We start from the raw sequence: 11,360 nt of genomic DNA, 5'->3' as shown, positions 1-11,360 counted from the left end.
AATATATCCAAAATAGAAAACATCAATAAATTTATGAAACACACTGACTATGATAATTGTGTTACAGATCCTTTTATAACATGCTGAAATAATGTTAAATCAGAACGCTCAATGAAATAAGAGCATGGTATAAATTCAGTGCTATCTTATAACCCATGCACATCCCATTAACTTTTACTGGATTTGTGCAGGTCTAAATTATCACTGATTTTTTTCCCCTTGTCAAAATTTTCTTTCTTATTGTCTAGGTTGAAGATGCTCACTCCAACTATAGCGAACTCAAAAATTGGAGTTAAATTTACAGACTAGGAAGGGAGGAATTCTAGAATTGCTTTTTTGCAGTTTTTGATTAAATTAATCTATCTTTACTGTTTGCTTTAAGGTCTCCCTGAAAGGAGAACATTGCATGAAGTCTGCGAGGCATTTTCTCTTGTGCAGTCGAGTCACCCAAATGCAAAATAAAGGCATTGTTTTGGTTCAATAGGATCAAATAATTAAAACCAACCATTGGATAGTGACAGAGCATGGCACAGAAACACAGGGCTTGATCCACAAAGAGGACTGGGCTCAACATTGCAATGCCTAACTTCAGGCACCCTGGAATCAACAGCTCTTAGTTAGGTGCCCAGCCCCTTACACAATGCAAGGGGAAGCTGGGCACCTGAGAATGGAATTCATAGAAACCAGCAAGCTGAGTGGGGAGCTGTCAAAGCTAGCCCTTAGTAAATGCTGAGGAGAGGCATGGGTCCAAAGGCCCATCCCTCAAAGGGAGTTGGACGCCAAAGTCCGGGTGCCTCCCTCCTACCTGATCTCCCCTCAGGATTCACAGCCATTAACCCTCTCCTGGAGTTAGGCACCTATACTCTTTCTCCCAAAAAATGGAGGAGGAGGTGATGCCTGTGCTGCACTTGTAACCTTTAGCTCAGTGGTTAGAGCAGTGATTCTCAAACTGTGGGTCAGGATCCCAAAGTAGGTCGCAACCCTATTTTAATGGGGTTGCCAGGTCTGGTGTTAGACTGAGAGCTTCAGCCCTGGGTGGCCCCCTGCCTGGGGCTGAAGCCCTTGGGCTTTGGCTTTGCCCCCCCCCCCCCCAGAACAGCAGGGCTTTGACTTTGGTTGGGTAGGCTCAGGCTTTGGTCTCCTGTTTTGGAGTAGTGTAGTAATTTTTGTTGTTAGAAGGGGGTCACGGTGCAATGAACTTTGAGAACCCCTGGGTTAGAGCATTCATCCAGGATGTGGCAGACTCAGGTTCAAGTCCCGCCTCTGCTTGATTTCGACTTAGGTCTTCCACCTGCTGGATGAATGCCCTAACCACAGGGATATGGAATATTCTGTGATGGGTCTCCCTCTGTCTGTCTCTCCCATTGAAGTCATTCTACTCTGTATATGAAATTAAATCATCATTGGAACAGGGCCTTGAACTTGGGGTCTCCCACAATCTCAGGTGCGTGCCCTAATTACAGAGCTATAAGGTCATTCCCATGTGCTTTCTGGCCAATCAGGAGATAGATGGAGTTCTCATTAATAGGCGTGAAATGCAAGATTAAATTTGGTCCTCTTTGTTAGGATTGAAAATAGCTTGGTTGCAATAGTCACCAGTTCCTTTTTTTAGCTCCAGTTTATGTAGAGTGTTCTCTTCTCTGAGATAAAATCTAAACAGAGGATGAATAGGTAGAGCCGTTTCTAAGGATGAAATAAGTGAAAAGTTATTAAAGAGAAAAATGAAGTAACACTTGCATATTTCTAGCTCAAGGAGGTTGTACGAGGTACCTATTTACTAACCAAATCATATCGGCAGCTGTGGTTTTTGAAATGGTAATGAGATAATTTGGCTTTTTAATCCCTTTAGGGATCTTATTACATTTCCTTCTAGGAAAGAGGCCACAGTAAGTTACAAATTTGGTTTTCCTTAGTGTTTCTGCAGGGCAAAACACCTGGTGGCATACACAGCACAGCACTCTGAAGAGCTGCGTGCTCTGTTTTTAATCTAAGAAAAGCTGTTGGGGAAGATGGACAATGTTTTCTTTGTTTGAGCAACATGGCTTCTTTCTTACATTTTCAAATTACAATTGTCTTAATACAGTATATTTACAAATAGCTGAGATGTGAAACAGGGTTTCTCATTATTCTACAACAGCCAAATCTGTAGCTAAATGTAAAGTGATTAACCGCACAATACCCCAGTTTAATAGTAGAAATATGTAGTGGTCCCCATCCTCTATAACAGCTCTTAACATATTTGAAGACTGTTATTAGGTCCTCCCTCAGTCGTCTTTTCTCAAGATTTTAAACATGCCCAGTTTTTTAAACCTTACCTCATAGGTCAGGTTTTCTAAATCTTTGATCATTTTTGTACCTCTCCTTTTGATTTTTCTCCAATTTATCCAGATGTTTCTTAAAGTAGGTTGCCCAGACCTGGACGTAGTACACTAGCTAGGGCTTCATCAGTGCCAAGTAGAGGTGACAATTACCTCCTGTATCTTACAAACAAAACTCTTGCCAATGATTCCAATATTGCATCAGCTAGTTCCTTAAACACCCTTGGATAAATTTACATCTATCTTATCTAAATATTCTTTAACATGTTCTTTATCTATTTTGTCTTATGTTCCTTCCCCCTGGTTGTTAATATTCATAGAATCATAGAATATCAGGGTTGGAAGGGACCTCAGGAGGTCATCTAGTCCAACCCCCTGCTCAAAGCAGGACCAATTCCCAACTAAATCATCCCAGCCAGGGCTTTGTCAAGCCGGGCCTTAAAAACCTCCAAGGAAGGAGACTCCACCACCTCCCTAGGTAACGCATTTCAGTGCTTCACCACCCTCCTAGTGAAATAGTGTTTCCTAATATCCAACCTAGACTTCCCACACTGCAACTTGAGACCATTGCTCCTTGTTCTGTCATCTGCCACCGCTGAGATCAGCCGAGCTCCATCCTCTTTGGAACCCCCCTTCAGGTAGTTGAAGGCAGCTATCAAATCCTCCCCTCATTCTTCTCTTCTGGAGACTAAACAATCCCAGTTCCCTCAGCCTCTCCTCATAAGTCATGTGCTCCAGACCCGTCATCATTTTTGTTGCCCTCCGCTGGACTCTTTCCAATTTTTCCACATCCTTCTTGTAGTGTGGGGCCCAAAACTGGACACAGTATTCCAGATGAGGCCTCACCAATGTCGAATAAAGGGGAACGATCACATATTAATTGTGTTAAGTATCTGATCATGATTAACCTTTTTAGTGAAGACTGAAGCAAAACAGGCATTAAACACCCCCGTCTTCTTGATGTTATCAGTTCTCCTTCCCCACTAAGTAATGGACCGAACCATAGGCCAATAACCTGCCACCCCCACCCTCTGCCAAAAAAAAAAAAAAAAAAAATGAACAAACAAAATATCTGCAACAATAAAATAATGCAGGCAGAATTCCAGCAGCAGAGTGGGGGCTATCCAATTTATTGCACTGAATGCAGCATGTACAATTACCTGCCTTGAAGGCAGGTAGTGTATGTGTGCATTCAGTGCAAACAACTCATGGTCTTCAGAGAGCAAGTCCCCTTGAGACCGGAGTGGCTGAACTGGAATAGGGAGATGAAGAGGAACAAAGACAAGATTTTTCAGGGACACAGCAGGGCAATCCCACCCACGTTCTGATAGCCTCTGTGCTGTTGAGGAGGATGAAAGTGTCAGGAAAGAAGACCATCTTCTTGAGGCACTCTTTGCTGATGACTGTGCCCTCATGGCTCACACTGAAAATGATCTTCAGCACATTGTCAACAAGTTTGCTGAGGCCTCGCAACTTTTCGGACTATCAGCCAGCCTCAGAAAGACAGAAGTTCTCCATCAACCTGCACCTGGATGAAATGCTTCTGTCCCGAGTATCTCCATTGACGGCACTCAGCTGAAAGTAGTGGAGAACTTTAAATATCTGGGTAGTGTCATATCCAGTGATGGATCACTGGATAATGAGATCAAAATGCACAAATATCCAAAGCAAGCCAGTCACTTGGCTGTCTGCATGTCAAAGTTTTAAATCACCACAACATCCGGATGTCAACAAAACTGCTTGTGTTCAGAGCTGTTGTTCTTTCCTCTCTTTTGTACAAGTGCAAAACATGGACACTATATAGGTGTCACATCAAGCAGCTCGAAGCATTTCACATGCGCTGCCTCCGCAACATCGTGAAGATCCGCTGGCAAGACAAAGTGCCCAATCTCGAGGTCCTTCGAGAGAGCCCAGATGACAAGCTTCGAAATGATGATCATGAAGTCACAGCTACGTTGGACCAGTCATGTCAGCCGCATGGATGCCAACAGAATCCCCCCGCCAGCTTCTGTATGGTGAGCTCTCCCAGGGCATCCAGCATATAGGTCGTCCACGGAAACATTACAAGGACACCATCAAAGCCAATCTGCACTACAGCAGTATCAAACCTAGGGACCTTGAGGACGCCGCCAGCGACAGAACACAGTGGCGTGCAACAATCAGAAATACCTGCATCGCCTTTGAGGAAGACTGCTGCCGGCGTTTACAAGAGGCACACGAACGACGTCACAGAGCATCAGCGGCGCACAATCCACTGACTGCGAACTTCCCATGCACCATCTGCAGCAAAATGTGCACCTCTAGAATTGGCTTGTACAGTCACCAGAGGGCACACCATGAGACCAACAACTGATGATCTGCACAGATTTGTCATCGTCGGATTCGATGGACTACCAAGAAGAAGAATTGTTTTGTACTCCTCTTGAGTGATTTGTCCATGTTTCCCCTCTTTGTAAGATTCCTTTTTAATTTTCAAGTCATTAAAATGCTCCTGATGGAGCCAAATAGGCCTCTTACTATTGTTCCTGTCTTTCTGGGATAGTTTTCACTTGTATCTTTAGGAAGTGCCAGCTCTCCTGAACCCCTTTATCTCTTATTTTTTCTTCCCATGGGACCTCACCTACCAGTCGTTATAGGTATTAGTCTCATAGTCCTAAACTTACTAATACTTTCACCATGTGATAAAATTACTCTCCACAGTCAGGATACTCCAATCTTAGAAACCTATTGGAAGTTCACAAGGTAATAAACAACATGTCACCATGATTAAATTGCAACAGTTAACTAATAAATAATCATAGGCAGCTCTCTGGCCAAAAAGTGTCCATTTGTAAGGGTAATTGCATGTAGTGCCTATTGTAATACACTCCAAATTGGCTTCTACCCTGATTTTAAAATTGGTTAACATGTGGCAGCAGACTTGTGTAGTGAGCAGAGCAGGGGCTGTGTCTCTGGATTCCTGGCTTCTCTTCCTAGCTCTGGCATGGAGTTTGGCCTGTAGGTTAGAGCAGGGTATTTGGGTGTCTGGACTCCTGGGTTTTCTCCCTAATTCTGATTATAATGGTCCCTTCTGGCCTTAATATTTATGAATCTGTGAATTGCCAAAACTTTTGGGTATATGTTTTCTACCTAATAAGAACGTGCACAGAAATATAGCATATTGTTACCAGTCACTAAATCCTCATAAGCATCAAAACCCTTCCTTGGACCAGCACCAATGGAACTTCATGCTGGCCTAATCAGAGGCAGGTGGTATAGAGCCTGCCCTGCAAACATGCCATGCTGGTCTTTGTAAGAGATGGGATTTTAATCCCCCTTGTATCATGACTACATTCCAATTCAGATAGAGGTAAAATCTCATTAGCCAAAGGGCTCCAGAGTGGGATCTGAAAAACTAACTTCAGAAAATGAAATTCTGATTGCATGACCCATCTCCAACTTCTAGACCATCCAAATTTCCAATAATCAGGGTTCAGAATATCTGAGTTTCTCTGATTATATTGTCTACCTAATTCTTCCTGCAGGGTCAGTGCAATAGCATCCGTCTGAGGGTTGTTATTGTATAGTATTCCTGCGTTCTGCACAGGATCCAATCAACAAGAGTCTGTCTATTGAAGTCAATAGATCTTGAATCCAGCCAACACTCCGCCCTAGGAGTGTATGCTTTGGCTGTGGGTGGAGTGACCCATATATAAATATAAAACATATCTATAAATCTGCTTCACGGGGTGTTCATAAAGCATTTGGAAACCTTGGAGGATAAGTACTGTGAAAGTTAAAAATATAACTTATTTTTCTTCCAAGTGTGTTTTTGCTGCTCCTTTGCTTCCTGGATGAATACTTGCAAGGCAGACATGTTGCATCACTTCCTTCAATTTATCATTTTAAAAATAAAAGAAATCCCTAAATTTGCTCTGCACAAAGCATTCTAGCATAATTAAACCAGAGCATGTCAGGCCTGAAATGCTGTATGATCAGCCCACCTTGTTACTCTGAAACTGAATAACAAGGGGACAGAGAGCTGGATTTCTAATGTCAATAGCAGTCTCAAGCCATCTTGTCTCTTCTGTAATTTTATTACCAGGAGGTTCTTTGCAGCACGGCCTCTGTCTGCTATGTTGTTGTACTGAGACAAAATAGGTAAGGTAATATCTTTTATTGACTCAACGTCTGTTGATGGAAGGTACAAGCTTTTGAACTACACAGAGCTTTTCTTCAGGTGTGGGGAAGGAAGCAGAGTATTGCTGTAGTTTGTTGACTGAAGTTTTAATATTGGACAAAGTGTTTCACTAACGACAAATAAGTGAGATAAGGCTACACCCATCTTTGGCTTATTCACCAACACCCATACTTCCCTCTCCTTTAAAACTGTAAGACTTTTCTTTAAATTCTATTGTGGTTATAATTTAAACAGAGGGCTGCACTAGCAGATCCCAAACAAGGAATTGGGCCCTAACCTTTATGTGGACTCCTCCTTAGGTCACTCAGCTCCCTGATTGAAACACCAGAGTCAGCAGGAGTTCCTCACTGGAATGCACCATGTTTGCTTGGCTTAAGGAACCATATCTCTTCTGGGATGTTTTTGTTCCAATGTCAGTGAGTATGTTTCCATAATTGGGGAGCCCTCCTACCCAGATGATCGTGTCCTGTGCCTCTGCCTTCATGCCATCTTGTCCTGTGCCTCTGCCACATTGGTGGACTATTGAGTAGTTTGTATCACTTGCACCTAATAGTAATTATGTAAGCTGGGGGGAAAACTGAGATCTGGATATTAATTAAAGGGATTTCTGCTGCTTCACCAACCTGCACTGTGAGAAATTCCATCTCTCTCTATCTTTTGCTGTATGATGAGCTTTTTTTTTTTTTTTTTTTTAAAGGAACTAAACTTGAAAAATAAACTATCCCATACATGGTGGCTTGGCACAAATAGTTTTATTATGTGAGTTGGGCTGTTTTAGGGATCCATTTCCCTTTGTCGTTGTTTTCAACAGTGAGCGGATTATTTAATCAAATCAACTTTGCAGGCTATACTCTTATTTAAAAAATAAGATGAATTAAAATGAGAGATCAAAAATATTTATTTAGATTTATATTAGAGGTGAACAATTTGTGTCTCTTAGAATGGGGGTAGTAGTACCCACAATGGTGCTGTTACTGTTACCAGGCTAACTCTGCCCTGACCCCCGCACCCCTACTCAGATCTCAGGCCTTGAAGCTATAGCATCTCTCCGGGTGGAGTCATGTGATTCTCCCACTCTCAAACAGGGCTTTGGGCTGCAGTCCTCAGGTGCTAACCATGATTACCTCAGCAGGCCAAGGTCTGTTCATTGCAGCGGTGGCTCCAGGCACCAGCACAGCAAGCGCGTGCCTGGGGCAGCAAGCCGTGGGGGGGCGGCCTGCCAGTTGCTGTGAGGGTGGCAGTCAGGCAGCCTTTGGTGGCATGCCTGTGGGAGGTCCGCCGGTCCCGCGGCTTCGGTGGCAATTTGGCGGCGGGTACGCCGAAGGTGCAGAACTGGCAGATCAGCCGCAGAAACGCAGCCAAATCCACGTGATCAGCAGACCGCCTGCAGGCGTGCCGCCGAAGGCCGCCCAACTGCCGTGCTTGGGGTGGCAAAAAACATAGAGCCGCCCCTGGTTCATTGCCTGCAGTTCTGTTCCCTCTGAAACTAATGACTAGTTAATACAGTGATCAGACAGTCTGTTAAAGCAAAGTATTATTTATTTAGAACCAAAGCACGTCAGAGAAAACAGATCTTAAAACAATAAACTGTTCACATTCCTGTCTTTCCCTGAGGTTAATCATTCCCTGGAAGGTGGGAAAGGCCCCAACCGATCTGGAGACTCCCACAGGGCCAGTGTCTGTGCTCCGTGTCAGTCTGTTCTTCCCAGAAACAGCTCCCTCACAGCTCCCCTCCCGCTCTCTCCTGAGAGTCTTCCTAACCAATGAGCATCCCTGTGATTTCTGTCTCTATCACAGCCTTGGCAAAGCAGCTGTGCAGCTTTGGGCTGGAGTCTGGAAGTCGTCTTCATTGCTAATAGCTTGGCCATTGTCTTGCAATCGCCCCCCCCCCCACCTCCACCCCCATCCTGCCCCGACACTTTTATACAAGGAAGTTGGTTATCTAGAGCCAGTATGTTGCCTACTTGCTTGTTCTTCTAACAGCCCCCCTGTTAAACTAGACCAACACATCCATGCAGGACAGTCTAATAGTCACTCTCTCATGTGATCAGGTCACATACCTAAAATTATTATAAGCCAGGATTTTTAGATTATTACATAGCAGCTCCATCTCTACCATAGGCACCCTTTGAATGACCATTTTCCTGCTCGCTATTGGGTAAGGTTTGATATATATAATAGTGGCCCCAGTTCTATGGCCAAACTTGCACCTTGGTGCAGAATTGTGCTCAAGAATCTGAACTTTCATTAATTGGGGAAAAAAAATCTTGCCTTTAGCTGTGTTTGAAGTTTTGTCCAACTTCAGGGCAAACAATAGTTCTTAAACCTGAAAAAATTTGTAGAAAGGGGGTTCCCCCTTTTCTGTCAGTTTTAGCTGAGACCTGTCTGCAGCTGCATCTTGCTCTCCAGCTTTTCACAGTAGGGGAATTAACTGGATTATAGTACATACTCCAGAGAGAGCAGAAGACCACCTTGCAGTTGGAGAGCAGGAGTAATCAAAAGTAAGCCTGGAGAACAGCACTGGAGCCAAGTCTGGGAAGATGAACTGCTGAAACTGGCTATAAACTCCCATCTTCTCTGACATACCTTGGGGGGATGAAGTTCTTTGAGAATGCCATTGGAGCAAAGGCCTGGAGAATGGAGCCTGGCTTCCTCAATAGTTTAACAAGACAACTCATCCTTAAAAATAATCAATGCATTTTATCATTAAGTATCTTCAACTATGAGCCATAGCTGTGTGGATGGGAAGAGGGAGGTAGGGGAAGGATTAAGGGTGTATCATGGCAATAGAATAAATTAATATTGCTGTAGAATTTAGTCCTATTGTGTCCTGGTTAAGGCTGCGAGTCTGTCACAGAAGTCACTGATTCTGTGACTTGCCGGGACTTCTGCAGCAGCCACACTGGCCACTGCTGGGGTTGTCTTAGCCCCCCCTATCCCTCCCCCGAGCACCAGCAGCAGTCTTGGGCTGCCCCACACCCCAGCCCTGAGCACCAGCACCCCTGAGCCATGCACCGCGCCTCCCCGCCTCGGAGCACCAGCGGCAGTCCCAGGCTGCCTCCTCCCCCGGCACCAGCAGCAGTCCTGGGCCACGCACCACTGCCCCCATCCCAGCACCAATGGTGCCCCTGGGCCACCCTCTCCTCCACACCACCCATGGTGTCGCCGGAGTCCCCCCTCCAGAGCACCCAAGATTTAGTCGGGGTACATAGTATAAGTCATGGACAGGTCACGTGCCGTGAATCTCTGTTTAGTGGTTCTTAACCTTTACTGCAGCCTTCATCCCTTTGGTTCTCAAAATATGTTCTTGCACCCCTTAAACCTAAAAAATATGTTCTCACACTCCTTAAACCTATATATATATTTTGTTTGTATATTACAGTAATCATTAAAAATGTATAATGTTAATAAATACATAGGTTTGTGTGTTCGATGATTTACCTTCTAAAAAAACCTGGCATGTCTTGCACCCCCAGAAAGGGCATCTCGTAGCCCCAGGGGGTGCGTGCACCCCAGATTAAGAACCACTGATTTAGTCCTCCTGACCTGCCCATGACTTTTACTAAAAATATCCATGACTAAAACGTAGCGTTAGTCATGGTTCTCATGGAGTACACAAGACTCCTCCAGTACTATGATCACCATCCTTAATTGTAAAAAATGCAACTTTTTAGGGGCACCTACTGTCTCTACTTCATAGGTACATTAGAAGAGCCTCTGACGGAATTTGCTCTAAAATGCATATTATTATTGTTTTTGGTGCTTTGTACCACATAGTATCTGTTCTCAGAAAAATCATGCTTTTTTGACAAGTCAATAGTCTTTATCTGTGGCGCTGTCTTGTTTGTGAGCATTGAACCAAACCAGCTCCAGCCATGGTGTGGGGGGAGGCTATTCCCATATCTAATGCACAGTGACTGCAGTACAGTAGTGCCATTTTTATATCAAAGGTAAATTTTACAGGTCTTGTGTTCTGCAGTGTCGTCTTCTCTCCAGGGTGTCAAGAATAATGAATGAAATGATGGAGGAGGTCTCCACACGGCTCTTTCCCCTCCTCTTCTTGCTTAGACACACACAAGAGGGTCCAACCCACACCAGGGTTCTGGGAGATATGACTTTCCTCAGCCGAGCCGAACAAAAAAATTATTCTATTCCAGAAGCCAGTGGACGCTTGAAGGATGGCGAGGGAACTGGGCAATTAAATATGAAAAGAATGAATGAAACACTTGTGTTGTAAAGGATCAAAGCTTCTTTACAGAGTTACAGCCAAAAGATGCTTGTACTGTGGTCAGAAAAAGAGAAGCGGGGGAGGGGGTCGGTACTGAGGGTACAAAAGAGCTGGGGAGTTTGCACGAGGGAGAAGCTGCAGGGCCCATATAGAACTGTAGCAGTCTGGCTAAGGGGTTTGAAGGTCAATGCTGATTGGTGTGCTCCTGGGGGGGAGACAGAAAGGCAGCTCCATGGTAAATGAGGGACTGTGAGCTGGAGAAGAGCAGGTCTTATAACAGCAAAGAGCAGAATGCCATCAGGAATTGGTCCAGGACTCTCCCACCATATCAATACTCTAAGCCAGGGATCGGCAACCTTTGGGACGCGGCCCATCAGGGAAATCCAATGGCGGGCCGGGATGGTTTGTTTATCTGCAGCGTCCGCAGGTTCGGCTGATCACAGCTCCCACTGGCTGCGGTTCGCCGCTCTAGGCCAATGGGGGCTGCGGGAAGCGGTGGCCAGGTATCCCTCAGCCGATCCCTGCTCTAAGCTATAAACCAGAGCCCTGTGAACCAAGGTGAAAGCTGAATAATGCAGCAGCCTGTTAGCTCAGTGTTATATGTAAATAGTTCAGGGTTGACTGGCTTTTTCAC

Source organism: Trachemys scripta, chromosome 8 (genome assembly GCF_013100865.1).
Source record: "Trachemys scripta elegans isolate TJP31775 chromosome 8, CAS_Tse_1.0, whole genome shotgun sequence".
Taxonomy (NCBI): domain Eukaryota; kingdom Metazoa; phylum Chordata; order Testudines; family Emydidae; genus Trachemys; species Trachemys scripta.
Note: the sequence above shows the minus strand (reverse complement) of the source record.